Here is a 14,720-nt window from a genome sequence, read left to right on the forward strand (position 1 = left end):
AAGGCTAATGGCATTTTGGGCTGTATTAGTAGGAGCATTGCCAGCAGATCGAGGGACATGATCATTCCTCTCTATTCAGCATTGGTGAGGCCTCATCTGGGGTACTGTGTCCAGTTTTGGGTCTCACACTAAAAGAAGGATGTGGAAAAATTGGAAATAGTCCAGCAGAGGGCAACAAAAATGATTGGGGGGCTGGAGCACATGACTTATGAGGAGAGGCTTAGGGAACTGGGATTATGTAGTCTGCAGAAGAGAAGAATGAGGGGGTATTTGATAGCTGCTTTCAAAGAGGATGGATCTAGACTGTTCTCAGTGGTACCAGATGACAGAACAAGAAGCAATGGTCTCAAGTTGCAGTGGGGGAGGTTTAGGTTGGATATTAGGAAAAACGATTTCACTAGGAGGGTGGTGAAGCACTAGAATGGGTTACTAGGGAGGTGGTGGAATCTCCTTCCTTAGAGGTTTTTAAGGTCAGGCTTGACAAAGCCCTGGCTGGGATGATTTAGTTGGGGACTGGTCCTGCTTTTAGCAGGGGATTGCACTAGATGACCTCCTGAGGTTCCTTCCAACCCTGATATACTATGATTCTATGAAAATCCCACTGCCTCCAGCCTTGTTATCCATGACCCCCAAGGCTATGCTGACTACATCCAGTCTTGCTGTCCATGACACTGTATAACCCCACTGCCTCCACATTCACCCCCTCCATGACCGTAGCTGCCTCCAAAGATTTACTTGTTGACCCATTTTTGGCTCCCATTACATAAACCCATGCTCTGTTGGACCCCAACTGTTTTCAGCTTCACCCTCAGTATGTAAGCAAGGATTGGCCTGTCTTCCAAGGTCTGTGAGAGCGAGGGATCGTCCTTCAGGATAGGTTGTACAGTCCTTGCTTACAGACAGCCCCCCAACCTGAAGCAAATACTCACCAGCAACTACACACCACACAACAAAAACACTAACCCAGGAACCTACCCCTGCAACAAACCCCGTTGCCAACTCTGTCCACATATCTATTCAAGGGACACCATCACTTAACTACATCAGCCACGCCATCAGGGGCTTGTTCACCTGCACATCTACTAATGTGATATATGCCATCATGTGACAGCAATGCTCCTCTGCTATGTACATTGGCCAAACCAGACAGCCTCTATGCAAAAGAATAAATGGACACAAATCAGACGTCAAGAATTATAACATTCAAAAACCAGTTGGAGAACACTTCAACCTCCCTGGACACTCAATAACAGACTTAAAAGTGGCAATTCTTCACAAAAAAACCCTTCAAAAACAGACTCCAATGAGAAACTGGAGAACTAGAATTAATTTGCAAACTGGACACCATCAAATAAGGCCTGAATAAAGACTGAGAGTGGATGGGTCACTATAAAAACTAAAAACTAATTTCCCCCTACTGTTACTCACACCTTCTTGGCAACTGTTTGAAATGAGCCACCCTGATTACCACTACAAAAGTGATATTTCATCCTGTTGATAATAGACCACTTTCATTGAATTGTCTTCTTAGAGCTGACCCCACACTGGGTAAGGCAACTCACATCTCCTCAGGTACTATTATAGATATCTTCCTACTGTGTTTTTCACTCCAGGCATCTTATGAAATGGCTTTTAGCCCACGAGAGCTTATGCCCAAATAAATTAAGGTGCTGCAAGTATTCCTCGTTGTTTTTTCTGATACAGACTAACATGGCTACCACTCTGAAATATAGGCAAAGTAAATGAGGCAGCTGTCAGCAACTGGCATTGGTGTACTACGGACCTCTGCTTATTTATTCTGGGTAGCAGTGGAGGTCATTTGAAAAGTGAAATTAACACACACAAATTCATTTGGAGTTTACATAATGTAAAGCAAAGATCATATTTTATTTGACTTCACAGAGTGCAAATAAGTCTGGACCTGACTACCCTAAGACCTGGTTTATACTTGCAAGTTTTTGCGCCAAAAGGCAGCTTTTGGCAATGAAACAGCAGAGGACTACACACTGCAAAGTCACGTTTTGCCATGAAACTCCTCAGCTGCAGCGCTGTAATAAAGCCACCTTGAGCAGAATGATAAGGCTTTTTGTGCAAAGATTTTATCGCCAAAATACCAGTATAAACACCTTGCTAGCTTTTATCCTTGTAATTGGCCTCCTGAGGTGTCCCACAATGACCACTCTGCTCATTGGTTTGAACTCAGCAGCCCTGCAGTCATGCGCCTCTCCCCTTTCAAAGCTCCGTTCTGACAGCGGTGCTGTGCTGCTGTGCTCTGGGAAACAAAGAGCAAATCAGGGGCTGATGTCGGGGTTTCCCCCTCCCCTGCCTCAGCAGAGGTTACTTTCAGCAGCTGTCTGAACTTAGGAGACAGCATGCCACCCATATACTCGCTCTCCCCCAACACACACTGTCTGTCTCTTCCCCCCTCTCCCCTATACACACAGACTCCCTGTCACACACTCTCCCCACCTCCACACTTCAGTTGAAAAGCAGCTGACAATCTAGTAGGATGCCCATGGAATGATGGGATTGAGAACCTGCATCATGTGATGCTGTCCCTGCCCCACGAGGCATTGCAAACCCTTCCCAAAGCACCCTGCTGCCAGTTGCATGGTGGGATGGCTACCACAGTGCACTGCTCTCTGTGTCATTGCTAGTGTGGAAGCGCTACAGCGACATAAGGAGCTTTGGTGGACATGCAACAGTGGTTTTAATTAAAGTGGTACAACTTTTGACGAAAAAACTTGGCAGTGTAGATGTAGCCTTAGGATCTTCCACCCTGGAAAAGAGAAAAACTCCCACCTACCATCTCATAGCTACTTTGACCTTAATTCAGCAAGGCACTTACACACCTTGGAAGTCAATGGGATTTTAGCACATTCTTATTTGCTTTCTTGAATCAAGGGTTGTTTTCAGGGAGTCTTGAAAAGAAGCAGTCAGTGGAGCAGAAGTCTATATTTACTAGCTAATCTAACTGCACCAAAGGGAGTCTCTCTAAGAACTGATCTGTTCCTTCCCCTGGACATTTCCTGAAACAAGCAGCAGAAGAGGCTCTCTTTCAGAGAGGAGACTCTCTTTCAGAGGGTTGTGAGGAAGTTGACTGATGTGATTGCAGAGGCATTGGCCATTATCTTTGAAAACTCATGGGGATCAGGGAAAGTCCCAGACAATTGGAAAAATGCAAATATAGTGCCCACCTTTTAAAAAAGGGAAGAAGGAGAACCCGGGGAACTATAGACCGGTCAGCCTCACCTCAGTCCCTGGAAAAATCATGGAACGGGTCCTCAAGGAAACCATTTTGAAGCACTTGGAGGAGAGGAAGGTGTTCAGGAACAGTCAACATGGATTCACCAAGGGCACGTCATACCTGACCAACCTGATTGCCTTCCATGATGAGATAACTGACTCTTTGGATATGGGGAAAGCAGTGGACATGATATATCTTGACTTTAGCAAAGTTTTTGATATGGTCTCTCACAGTATTCTTGCCAGCAAGTTAAAAAAGTATGGATTGGATGAACGGACTATAAGGTGGATAGAAAGCTGGCTAGATTGTCGAGCTCAACGGGTAGTGATCAATGGCTCAATGTCTAGTTGGCAGCTGGTATCAAGCGGAGTGCCCCAGGGGTCGGTCCTGGGGCCGGTTTTCTTCAATATCTTTATTAATGATCTGGATGATGGGATGGATTGCACCCTCAGGAAGTTTGCAGATGACACTAAGATGAGGGGAGAGGTAGATATGCTGGAGGGTAAGGATAGGGTCCAGAGTGACCTAGACAAATTGGAGGATTGGGCCAAAAGAAATCTGATGAGGTTCAACAAGGACATGTGCAGAGTCCTGCACTGAGGACAGAAGAATCCCATGAACCACTATAGGCTGGGGACTGTGACAGGGTTGGACCAGATGGCTACAGAAAAGTGACAGAAGGCAGATATATTAGCCCCAGGTTAAGTAGGTCCCTTTTCCCTGGGTAAGGTAACAGGGAAGGTTCCAGAACAATCAGGAACCTTCTGGAAACAATTAAGACAGACAGGCTGATTAGAACACCTGCAGCCAATCAAGCAGCTGCTAGAATCAATTAAGGCAGGCTAATCAGGGTACCTGGGTTTAAAAAGGAGCTCACTTCAGTTTGTGGTGCATGTGTGAGGAGCTGGGAGCAAGAGGCACTAGGAGCTGAGAGTGAGAACGCGGACTGTTGGAGGACTGAGGAGTACAAGCATTATCAGACACCAGGAGGAAGGTCCTATGGTGAGGATAAAGAAGGTGTTGAGAGGAGGCCACGGGGAAGTAGCCCAGGGAATTTTCGCTGTCACACAGCTGTTCCAGGAGGCACTCTAGACAGCTGCATTCCACAGGGCCCTGAGCTGGAACCCGGAGTAGAGGGCAGGCCCGGGTTCCCCCCAAACCTCCCAACTCCAGGTCAGACACAGGAGAAGTTGACCTGCACTGTGGGTTCATGAAAACAGCCAAACTGAGGGCTGCTGTGAATCTCCGAGGCGAGCAAATCCGCCAATAAGCGCAAGACCCACCAAGGTAGAGGAGGAACTTTGTCACAGAACCGACTCGCTAAGCAGCAGTTCTGCAGAAAAGGACCTGGGGATTACAATGAATGAGAAGCTGGATATGAGTCAGCAGTGTGCCCTTTTTGCCAAGAAGGCTAACGGCATATTGGGCTGCATTAGTAGGAGCATTGCCAGCAGATCGAGGGAAGTGCTTATTCTCCTCTATTTGGCACTGGTGTGGCCACATCTGGAGTATTGCATCTGGTTTTGGGCCCCCCACTACAGAAAGGATGTGAACATATTGGAGAGAGTCCAGCAGAGGGCAACAAAAATAATCAAGGGTCCTGGGGCACATGACTTACGAGGAGAGGCTGAGGAAACTGGGCTTATTTAGTTTGCAGAAGAGAAGAGTGAGGGGGGATTTGATAGCAGCCTTCAACTACCTGAAGGGGGCTTCCAAAGAGAATGGAGCTCAGCTGTTCTCAGTGGTGGCAGATGACAGAAAAAGGAGCAATGGTCTCAAGTTGCAGTGGGGGAGGTCTAGGTTGGATATTAGGAAAAACGTTTTCAACTAGGAGGGTGGTGAAGCACTGGAATGGGTTACCTAGGGAGGTGGTGGAATCTCCATCCTTAGAGGTTTTTAAGGCCCTACTTGACAAAGCCATGGCTAGGATGATTTACTTGGTGTTGGTCCTGCTTTGAGCAGGGGGTTGGACTAAATGACCTCCTGAAGTCTCTTCCAATCCTAATCTTCTATGATTTCTTGTAGGACAAAGTGAGAATGTGATACTTAACCCCATCACTGTCTCAGCATGAGGCCTTGGTACTGAATTTAAGGCCTTGTCTACACTACAAAACTTTGTTGGCAAAAGTTATGCCACTTTAATTAAAATTGCTGTTGCATGTCCACCTATGCTCCTTGTGTCGGCAAAGTGCATCCACACTAGCAGCTCTTGCATTGATACAGAGAGCAGTGCACTGTGGGTAGCTATCCCACTATGCAACTGGCTGCAGGATGCTTTGGGAAGGGTTTGCAATGCCTTATGGGGCAGGCCCAGCGTCACATGATGCAGGTTTCTCAATATCATCATTCCATGGGCATCCTAGTAGATTGTCAGCTGCTTTTTCTACTGAAGCGTCTGGGGGGAGGTAGAGGAGAGTGGGGTGGTTTGTGGGTGGGTGGGTGGGGGGGGAGACAGCAGGTTGACTGACCTAGCCTGAGGCGGGGGGGGACACCTCCCCTCACGTCAGCCCCGGCTCTGTTTGGCACAGCAGTCGCTCCCGAAGCAGCCTGCTCTGCCTGCCTGTGGGTCTGTGATTCCCTCTGAGTTCTCCCACAGCCTCCTCAGCTGCTGGGAGCAGCATTCTGAGCAGCTCTGGGAGCTCTCCCTGCTTAGGAATGTCAAAGCACCACAGCAGCGCTCCCGCCCCGCAACAGCAAGTCTGCCTGCTGCTGTTTGCCTAGTGCAGGGCGGAACAGGACCATGCCAATGCTTTGCTCTTTGTTCCCCAAATGGAGCAACATGCTCAGCTGTCAGATACTTCCTGGAGTTTGGAAAGGGGAGGGGCTAATGCCTGCAGGGCAGCAGAGATCCAAACAGTGAGCAGAGCGGTTCCGGGAGGCATTGTGGGAAGCTGGCGGAAGCCAGTTCTGTCAATGAAACAAAAAGCAGTGTCTACACTGATGCTTTGTCGCTTAAACTTTGTGCAGAAGTCTTTATGCCTCTCGTTGAGATGGTTTTATTTTGTCAGCAAAAGAGCAGAGTTTTGTCCCCAAAAGTAGCTTTGCAGTGTGTACTCCTCCCGTTTTGTCGGCAAAAGGCAGCTTTTCCCACAAACACCTTGTAGCGTAGACAAGGCCTAGGTCTAACATGCCAGGGAATACATGGAGCCTTGACTATGAACCAAAGGAAATAGGGCATTTCTTATTTGTTGAGTCATCCATTCCCTTCCCTCTTACATCCCTGTCCTCCATTTATGTTTCTCCAGCCTGCTTCCCTCTCTCTCACCATGCATCCTTACTTTGCCACTTGCTACTGCACCGATTCTTCCTATGACACTTACTGTACAACATCAGCTAAGGCAGTGAGCAAGGGCTTGCTTTGGCACTCGATACCTTGCTTGGCACACAGGGACTTTACCAGGGACTCCAGTAGTTGTGTCGAGGCATCGTGGGGAAAAGACTGTGAAGAAAAGAGGCAATTTCATTACACAACTTGTTCAGCACAGAAGCCAGCTTAGAGTATAGTAGGACAATTAGAGCATCATGATCATCAACCAGAATAAGAACCAGGTTCATGATCATCACTATTACACATAGGGAACCAGGGATTTCCATCACTTTATCAGGCCTCTGTCTTGTTCCTAAATGATGTTTTGACCAAAACAGGAATCCAAATGTGATCATCCTCTCCAGGGCTCTGTCTTGAGCAGGTCCTTAGAGGAGGTCCTAAGGGTATGTCTACACAGGAATAAAAAACCTGCTGTGGTTGGTTAGGGTCAGACTTGGGCTTGTGGGGCTTTGGCTGCTGTGCTATAAAATTGCAGTGTAGACATTCAGACTCAGGCTGGAGCCTGGGCTTTGTACCCTGCAAGGGTGGAGGGCCCGAAAGCTTGGGCTCCAGCCCCAGCCTGAATGTGTACACAGCAAGTTTTAGCACAGCTGCCTGAGCCCCACAAGCCGATGTCAGCTGACCTGGGCCAGCTGTGGCCATGCCACGGGGCATTTATCTCTGTGTAGACACACCCTAAAGGTCCTGCTGTTGCCTCCCTACTGTGTAAGTTCTTTCCCACTGCTCTTTGCCTTCTCTCCAGTAAGAGTCAGCTAAGCCAGCTGGAACAAATCTTCCTTTGCTATCTTAATTGGCTGTAACCTTAGTGGCAAGTTGAATACAAAGCCTTGAGGAGCCCTATGTTGATTAATATTTTCTGGGTCCTGGGGTGGCATCTAAGATTGTGTGTACTATGGTTTGGTCTAACAGAACTAAACTGCAAACATCAAAGAGAAATGGCATTTTCCTATCTTTTGCTCTGCTTTTCTCTTCTCCCCCCTGGCCCCGGTGCCATTGTCTTGTTCTAAGAAAAAGTAGGATCAGACTTTAACCATTACACTCTGAGAGCTACAGCCCAAAATTGATTCTTTTCCACCAACAAAGGCATTGAGTGACATTTAGAAATGTAACTTTATGTTAAAAAGACTACAAAAAGTGTGATTAAGTAAGGGAATTTATTACATTAAAAATGACTTTGTTGTTCTGAGTTTTACACCCCCTTTTTAATTTTGTGTCTGTTAAGTCAGGGGTAAGAAGAACAAATTGTTTGGTGCAAATCAAGCAAAAGCAAGTCCCTGGTACAGACCTTGAATCCAAATTACATTTAATGTTGGAGCAGTAAATAAAAGTAACAGAAAAAATTAAAAATTGAATCCTAAAAACCTCTTACCAGTATAGCTGGTGCACTGACCAGGAACAATCCCGATGGCTTCTCTCTTGTGGATCCTATTACTCACGTCTAGATTCATAGACTCTAAGGCCAGAAGGCACCACTGTGACCTATGAGGAAAGCTTAAAAAAACTGGGCATGTTTAGTCTTGAGAAAAGATGACAGGAGGGGACTTAATAGCCTTCAAATGTGGGAAGAGCCGTTATAAAGAGGAAGGTCATCAATTGTTCTCCATGTCCACTGAAGGTAGGGCAAGAAGTAATGGGCTTAATGGGGTCTAAATTGGCTGTTACCACTCAAGAAAGAGATCTTGGAGTCATTGTGGGTAGTTCTCTGAAAACATCAACTCAATGTGCAGCGGCAGTCAAAAAAGCAAACAATGTTGGGAATCATTAAGAAAGGGGTAGATAATAAAACAGAAAATATCATGTTGCCTCTATATAAATCCATGGTACGCTCACATCTTGAATACTCTGTGCAGATCCAGTCGCCCCATCTCAAAAAAGATATATTAGAATTGGAAAAGGTTCAGAAATGGGCAACAAAAATGATTAGGGGCATGGAAGAGCTTCCGTATGAGGAGAGATTAATAAGATTGCGGCTTTTCAGCTTGGAAGAGAGATGACTAAGAGGGGATATGATTGAGGTCTATAAAACCATGACTGGTGTGGAGAAAGTAAATAAGGAAGTGTTATTTACTCCTCACAAATACAAGAACTAGGGTCACAAAATGAAATGAATAGGCAGAGGGTTTAAAACAAATAAAAGGAAGTATTTCTTCACACAATGCACAGTCAACCTGTGGAACTCTTTGCCAGAGGATGTTGTAAAGGCCAAGAGTATTACAGGGTTCAAAAAAGAACTAGATAAGTTCATGGAGGACAGGTCCATCAATGACTATAAGCCAGGATGGGCAGGGATGGTGTCCCTAGCCTCCGTTTGCCAGAGGCTGATAGTGGGCAGCAGGGGGTGGATCACTTGATGATTACCTCTTCTGTTCATTCCCTCTGGGGCACCTGGCATTGGCCACTGTTGGAAGACAGGATACTGGGCTAATAAATGGACCTTTGGTCTGACCCAGTATGGCCGTTCTTATGTTCTTATCTGCAGCAAGGGAGATTTAGGTCAGATATTAGGGAAAACTTTCTAACTATCAGGATAGTTAAGTTCTGCAATAGGCTTCCAAGGGAAGTTGTGGAATTCCCATCACTGGAGGTTTTTAAGAACAGGTTGGACAAACACCTATCAGGGATGTGCTAGGTTTACTTGGTCCTGCCTCAGTGCAGGGGCCTGGATCTCACGACCTCTCGAGGCTCCTTCCAACCCTACATTACTACAATCAACTAGTCTGACCTCCAAGCTGTTGAATTTTCCCCAGAAACTGGATTAAAGTATCTTTTAGAAAGATATCTAATTTTGTTTTAAAGACTTCCAAGTGCTGGTGAGCTCAACATCTCCCCGAGAAAGCGGTTCCAATGTTACCCTCACTCTTAGGCGGGTCCCCTATCCCTCTGCAATGCTTGCACTCACTGGTGCCCCATGAGAGTTCCCGCCCTTCTTCCCAGGACCTGTACTCACTGGTGCTCAATCTGGAAGTTCAAGTGCCCAGTGAACCAGTCACTGAATAAAGACTGATTCACATTGTATGTTGCCTGGAGCTGAGAGAGGAAGAAAGAAAGGAGAGAGTGTGGATCCATAAATTATACATTTTATATCTCTTTGAACAGCAGGATGAAAAGTGCCCCACTCCCACCCTTCCAGGCTAATCTAGGCTTCATTAACAATATCCTTAAAGTGACACAGATCCTCAGTGCTATTGCCAGGAGTAATGATATTTACACTATTAACTCTTTAAGCATCTATAAGTGCCTTCCAGCACATCTGGGAGAGGAAAGGATCTTACCTGGGCAGAGAACCAGTGAGCGTTCTTATCATAATCAATGCTCATTGGGATGTGGTTTCTGTGCGATACCCAGAGAACTACAATACTGTCCAGGACCCTGTGAAGAAAAACAGGGGAAAAAGGTAATCACTGCCCAGGATAAATGCCACCCATCCAAGCTGGAGGCTGCTGGATAAAAATGCATAACCTAAGCAACTACTGCTAACAAAAAGCCAGCCTCCTCAAATCAATGCCTGCTCATTAAAATACCCACACAGACAGGCCAGTAACTGACCTAAAAGCCCAAACTAATGACTGCCTGGTTAAACACCTTTCCACTTAAACCAGCAACTCCCACTAAAAGGCCCTTGTGCCTGCCAAACCGAGTGGCCATATAGTTAAATGTCTCCTGTATAGTCCAGTTAGTGAATGGTCAGTAGAAGGTCCACACAACACACGGGAGGACAACAAAGGGAAAACACTATCTTACATTACAGAAAGCAATAAACTGTGCACAGGCTAAAAGGGAGACCAGGTAGGATGGCCAAAGATGAGACCAGAAAGAGAGAGAGAGAGAGAAGATAGAGTGGTGGAGACCGGGGAGAAGGCAGATGAAGGACTGGCAGAGTGGAGAGCACAGAAGAGGAATTGAGCGATGAGGGGGGAGTTCCAGCAGTCAGAGGGAATCCATGGGGTAAGTGATACCTGACCAGTAGGAAGAGCCCTAGGACTCCATTCACTCCCAGTCAGGGCTCGTAGCCAAGAAAGAATCGGTGATCTAAGTCAGAAGCCAGGCCAATTCCCGTGAAAGAAGGAGACACACCTTCAGCTGGATGGCAGCTTGCAGCATCACTGCACCCTCCACCACTCCACACCAGCAGGACCAGAGTTCCCAAATCGTCCCATGTAAGGGCCTAAAGCTTCCCTGCAACACCCACAGCAGTGAGAATATAGTCTGAGACACCTCACCTGTAACCCTATTTTCTCTCAACCTGTAGTTTCCCTTCACCATCTGCTCCAGAGGGAAACGTCCTCTATAAGGCCTACTCCCCGTCCATTGCCATTCACCAGCAAAAACCCAGTCACCAGATCCTCACTTGGTAACCCTCACTTATTGTCTATGTATTCTAGCTCCCCTCCATGAACCCCAAAGGATTGTGGGAGAAGTGCTATCCAGCTGTCTTGAGATGCCATGCTGCAGTTGTTACATTTCCTATACCCAAAGGGCAAACCTATACTCAGCTTGAATGACTTACTCATAGGGACCAACTCTGTGGGTGCCCCAGGGTTGGCGCACCCACAGAAAAAAAATAGCGGGTGCTCAGCACTCACTGGCAGCCCCACTGATCAGTTCCTCCCTCTGCCCCCCCAGAGCCTCCCGCCTGCTGGTGGGCCCTGCTGATCACTTCCTCTCCCTCCCCTCCAACATCTCCCACCCGCTGCAATGAGCAGTTCAGCTGCATGCAAGAGGCGCTGGTGGAGGGAGGGGAAGGAGCAAGGACAGGGCACTGCAGCTGCCAGTTAGCAAAGGCTTTTGTGTAGGGCTGGCTCACCCACAGTTTGCGTTGAATACTTACCACCAACAGTTTGTGTTGAATTGCGAAGCACGGTGAGTACAATGTGAAGAATGGAAGCAGAAGCATGATTATGGCTGAAGAATGAACCAGGAGAACAAAAGCCATTAATGGCCTTATCCAATCACAAAGATCACCCACAAAACCAAAAACAAAGGATGAATCAGAGAGACTGTAGGAAGGATAGTCTTGAGGTTAAGGTACTAGACTAGAACCCAGGAGATCTGGGTTTACTTTTTGTTTCTGCCACAAACTTCTTGTGTGACCTTGGGCAAGTCATTTAGTTTCTCTGTGGTTCAATTACCCATCTGTAAAATGGAAATAAATAATACTTCTCTATCTTTTAGGAGTTTTGTGATGCTCAATTAATAAAAACTCAGTAGGTGTTCATATATGTCTGGGATGGTCTAGGTTTAACTTGGTCCTGCTTCAGTGCAGGGGGGCTGGACTTGATGACTTCTGAGGTCCCTTACAGCCCTACGTTTCTATGATTCTATACTGCAATGAATGGGGGAGGCTTTCTGTTACTTGACACCAAGCCATGTTCATAGGGGAGCTTCCTCCCTACTTCATCTTCCCCTTTTTTCTTATCACCATCTCACCGTTGCTGTCCTTTCACGCTGAGGTTGGAAACAGCTGATAGGCACCCATGTCCTATACTGGCACTTCTCTGAAACTATTGCTTGTTCTCCAGAATTGGAGCTAGCTAGCTATCTTTCTTTCTTTCTTTCTTTCTTTCTCAATCAAGTATCTAACAGCTATGGCTGTGAAGAAACACTCAGTTCACATTTTGGAGGTTAACTGGCATTGAGAGGAGTCAGCAGAGAGCTTGGAGCAATAATTTTGAGATGTACAATCTGCCTCGTTCATCTCATTGAGGGTCAGCTCAGATGGCCAGTGACAATTTAAATCTCAAAATGTAACTATTACATTCCTCATGTCAGAAAAGAGAGGCAGGGTCACAGAATGACACAATTTACTGTGAGTGATGTTATACTTTGGTGCCACAAGTGGGGTGGCATTTGGGAGATCTCACCTTTTTTCCCTCTCATTCAAGAAGAATCCAAGACCAAGGAGCCCCGCAGGGCCTGTGGGTATACTGAAGCCCGAATGAGGGGGAGCCAAACTCAGGGAGACTATTTGAGCCAACAGCACACATGATCATATTTTGAACGTCTGCATAATTTACTGTGAGAGGTGTCTCATTTTGGCAAATCTCATGGGCAGACCATCACCATTTTTCCCAGTTTGCTTTCACCCCACCCTCTCGTGCCCCTGTTGCATATCGACCCTTCCCTTTTAGCACATGAGCTCATATTTCTCCAGACACATCCTGTGAAGGGTTTGGTCACAGAGACCCCCTTGTGACTGTCACCTGATGTACTGAAATTACCTCTGAGTCCATTTTCCCTGCCAGCTTAGGACTTCCAGAACCCTGCCTTGTTGAGCCAGACTTGCTAACCTGCTTCAACACAGACTCAGGGTCTGGGCCACGCCCCCAAAGCTGCAGGCTTTAAGTGAAAACAGCTCTGCAGGTTACCTGACTCCAGCACCCAGACACCCAGCTCCCAATGGGATCCAATTCCCAAATAAATTTGTTTTACTCTGTATAAAGCTTATTTAAAGGGTAAATTCACAAATCGTCTGCCCTCTATAACACTGATAGAGAGATATGCCCAGCTGTTTGCTCCCCCAAGTATTAATCACTTTGGGTTCATTAACAAACAAAAGTGATTTTATTAAGTATAAAAGGTAGGATTTAAGTGATTTCAAGTAATAACAGACAGAACAAAATAAGTTACCAAGCAAAATAAAGCAAAAAAACTCACAAGTCTAAGCCTAATACATTAAGAAACTGATTACAGTAATATCTCACCCTCAGAGATGTTCAAATAAGCTTCTTTCACAGACTAGACGGCTTCCTAGTCTGGGCCCAATCCTTTCCCCGGTACAGTCCTTGTTAATTCCAGCAGCCATCTAAGATGGTAAGTAGGGGTTTTCACATGACTGGAAGCCCCTTTGTTCTGCTTCACCCCCTTTACATAGCTTTTGCACAAGGCAGGAGTCCTTTGTCTGTGCTTGGCCCCCACCCCTCCTTCTGAATGGAAAAGTACAGGGATTAAGATGGATTCCAGTATCAGTGACATGATCACATGTCCTCGGAGACCCCAGCCTCCACTCTTCCTGGGCTGGCCCACAGACTCACAGGAAGGTTTGCAAGTAAACAGAGCCATTCACAGGTCATTGATTCTGAAGCACCCTTATTGGCTTCCACTTAATCTGTTTACATCAGTGATACAAGTTTATATCTTATTCTCCTAACTCCAGACATAGAAACAATCCAGGCAAACAAATAGGATGACCACACTCAGTAGCTTTGTAATGATACCTTACAAGAGACCTTGTGCATAAAGCATATTCCAGTGACATCGTTTTCACATTCATAAGCATATTTCCATAAAGCATATGGAGTGCAATGTCACACATCCCATCTGAAGCTCCTGTAGATGCAGTACATCCTATGCAGCAGTACATGCTTCTTCCTAATGTATTTAAATCTCCCACCAGGCTGGGAGGAAACGTCCTTTCTGTCTGCTTTCTTGAAGAATTAAACTGGGTGTGAACTCGCTCATTCCACATGCACATGCCAGCTGTGTTGAAGGGCCAGTCTTACCCTTTCCTTGAGCCTTCATTCATTAGAGGATGGGCAGAGGCTTCTCTGCCCCAGAGCCCTGGTTGGTTGAAAGGCTGGGAGGAAACCTCACCACTGATTTCTTGCTCCCATCCTGCCTCTCACTGGAGAAGGGGAATGCTGTTCCAGAGAGGGAACTCAGCCCTGCCCAAAGCGGGACAAAGGATTGGTTGTCGACCACCTGGTTGGCTCTGGGCTAATTGGCTGGCATGGAAACAGAGCTGGGAGAGAGCCATAGACTTGGGCAGGGAGCATTTATTGCTGCTGAAGGCAGCAGGCTCAAATGCAGCTTGAACCCAGTGCTAGGGAATTTGCTCAGGGGAAGGCCACACCCCAACTGCAGCTGGGCTAGAAGAGTGACCCAGACCCTGCAGAGGAACCATGACCAACATAGCAATCACAAGGGTGGATGCCTGGTGATGCAGCAGAAACTAGGATTCATGACTCCAAGCTTACACTATGCCCACGCAGCTTGGACTCAATTGGGTTAGATAGTATTGCTCCATATCTTTAAGTGTCAGAGACCCGGTACATTGTACTATGCTAGGTGGTACATGTAATTACTCATAAGGGCCTTGAATGGTCCCTTTTATTAGTTGAGGTTTTGTCCCTGCCCAGATAAATGCAC

At 46.5% G+C, this 14,720-nt stretch overlaps 1 pseudogene; it reads right to left on the reverse strand.

The window, feature by feature from the left end:
• Positions 1–5,487: 5,487 nt before the first annotated feature.
• LOC119856948 overlaps positions 5,488–14,720 on the reverse strand; it is a 29,622-nt pseudogene continuing 20,389 nt past the window's right edge.

Source organism: Dermochelys coriacea, chromosome 6 (assembly GCF_009764565.3).
Source record: "Dermochelys coriacea isolate rDerCor1 chromosome 6, rDerCor1.pri.v4, whole genome shotgun sequence".
In the NCBI taxonomy this organism is placed as follows: Eukaryota; Metazoa; Chordata; order Testudines; family Dermochelyidae; genus Dermochelys; species Dermochelys coriacea.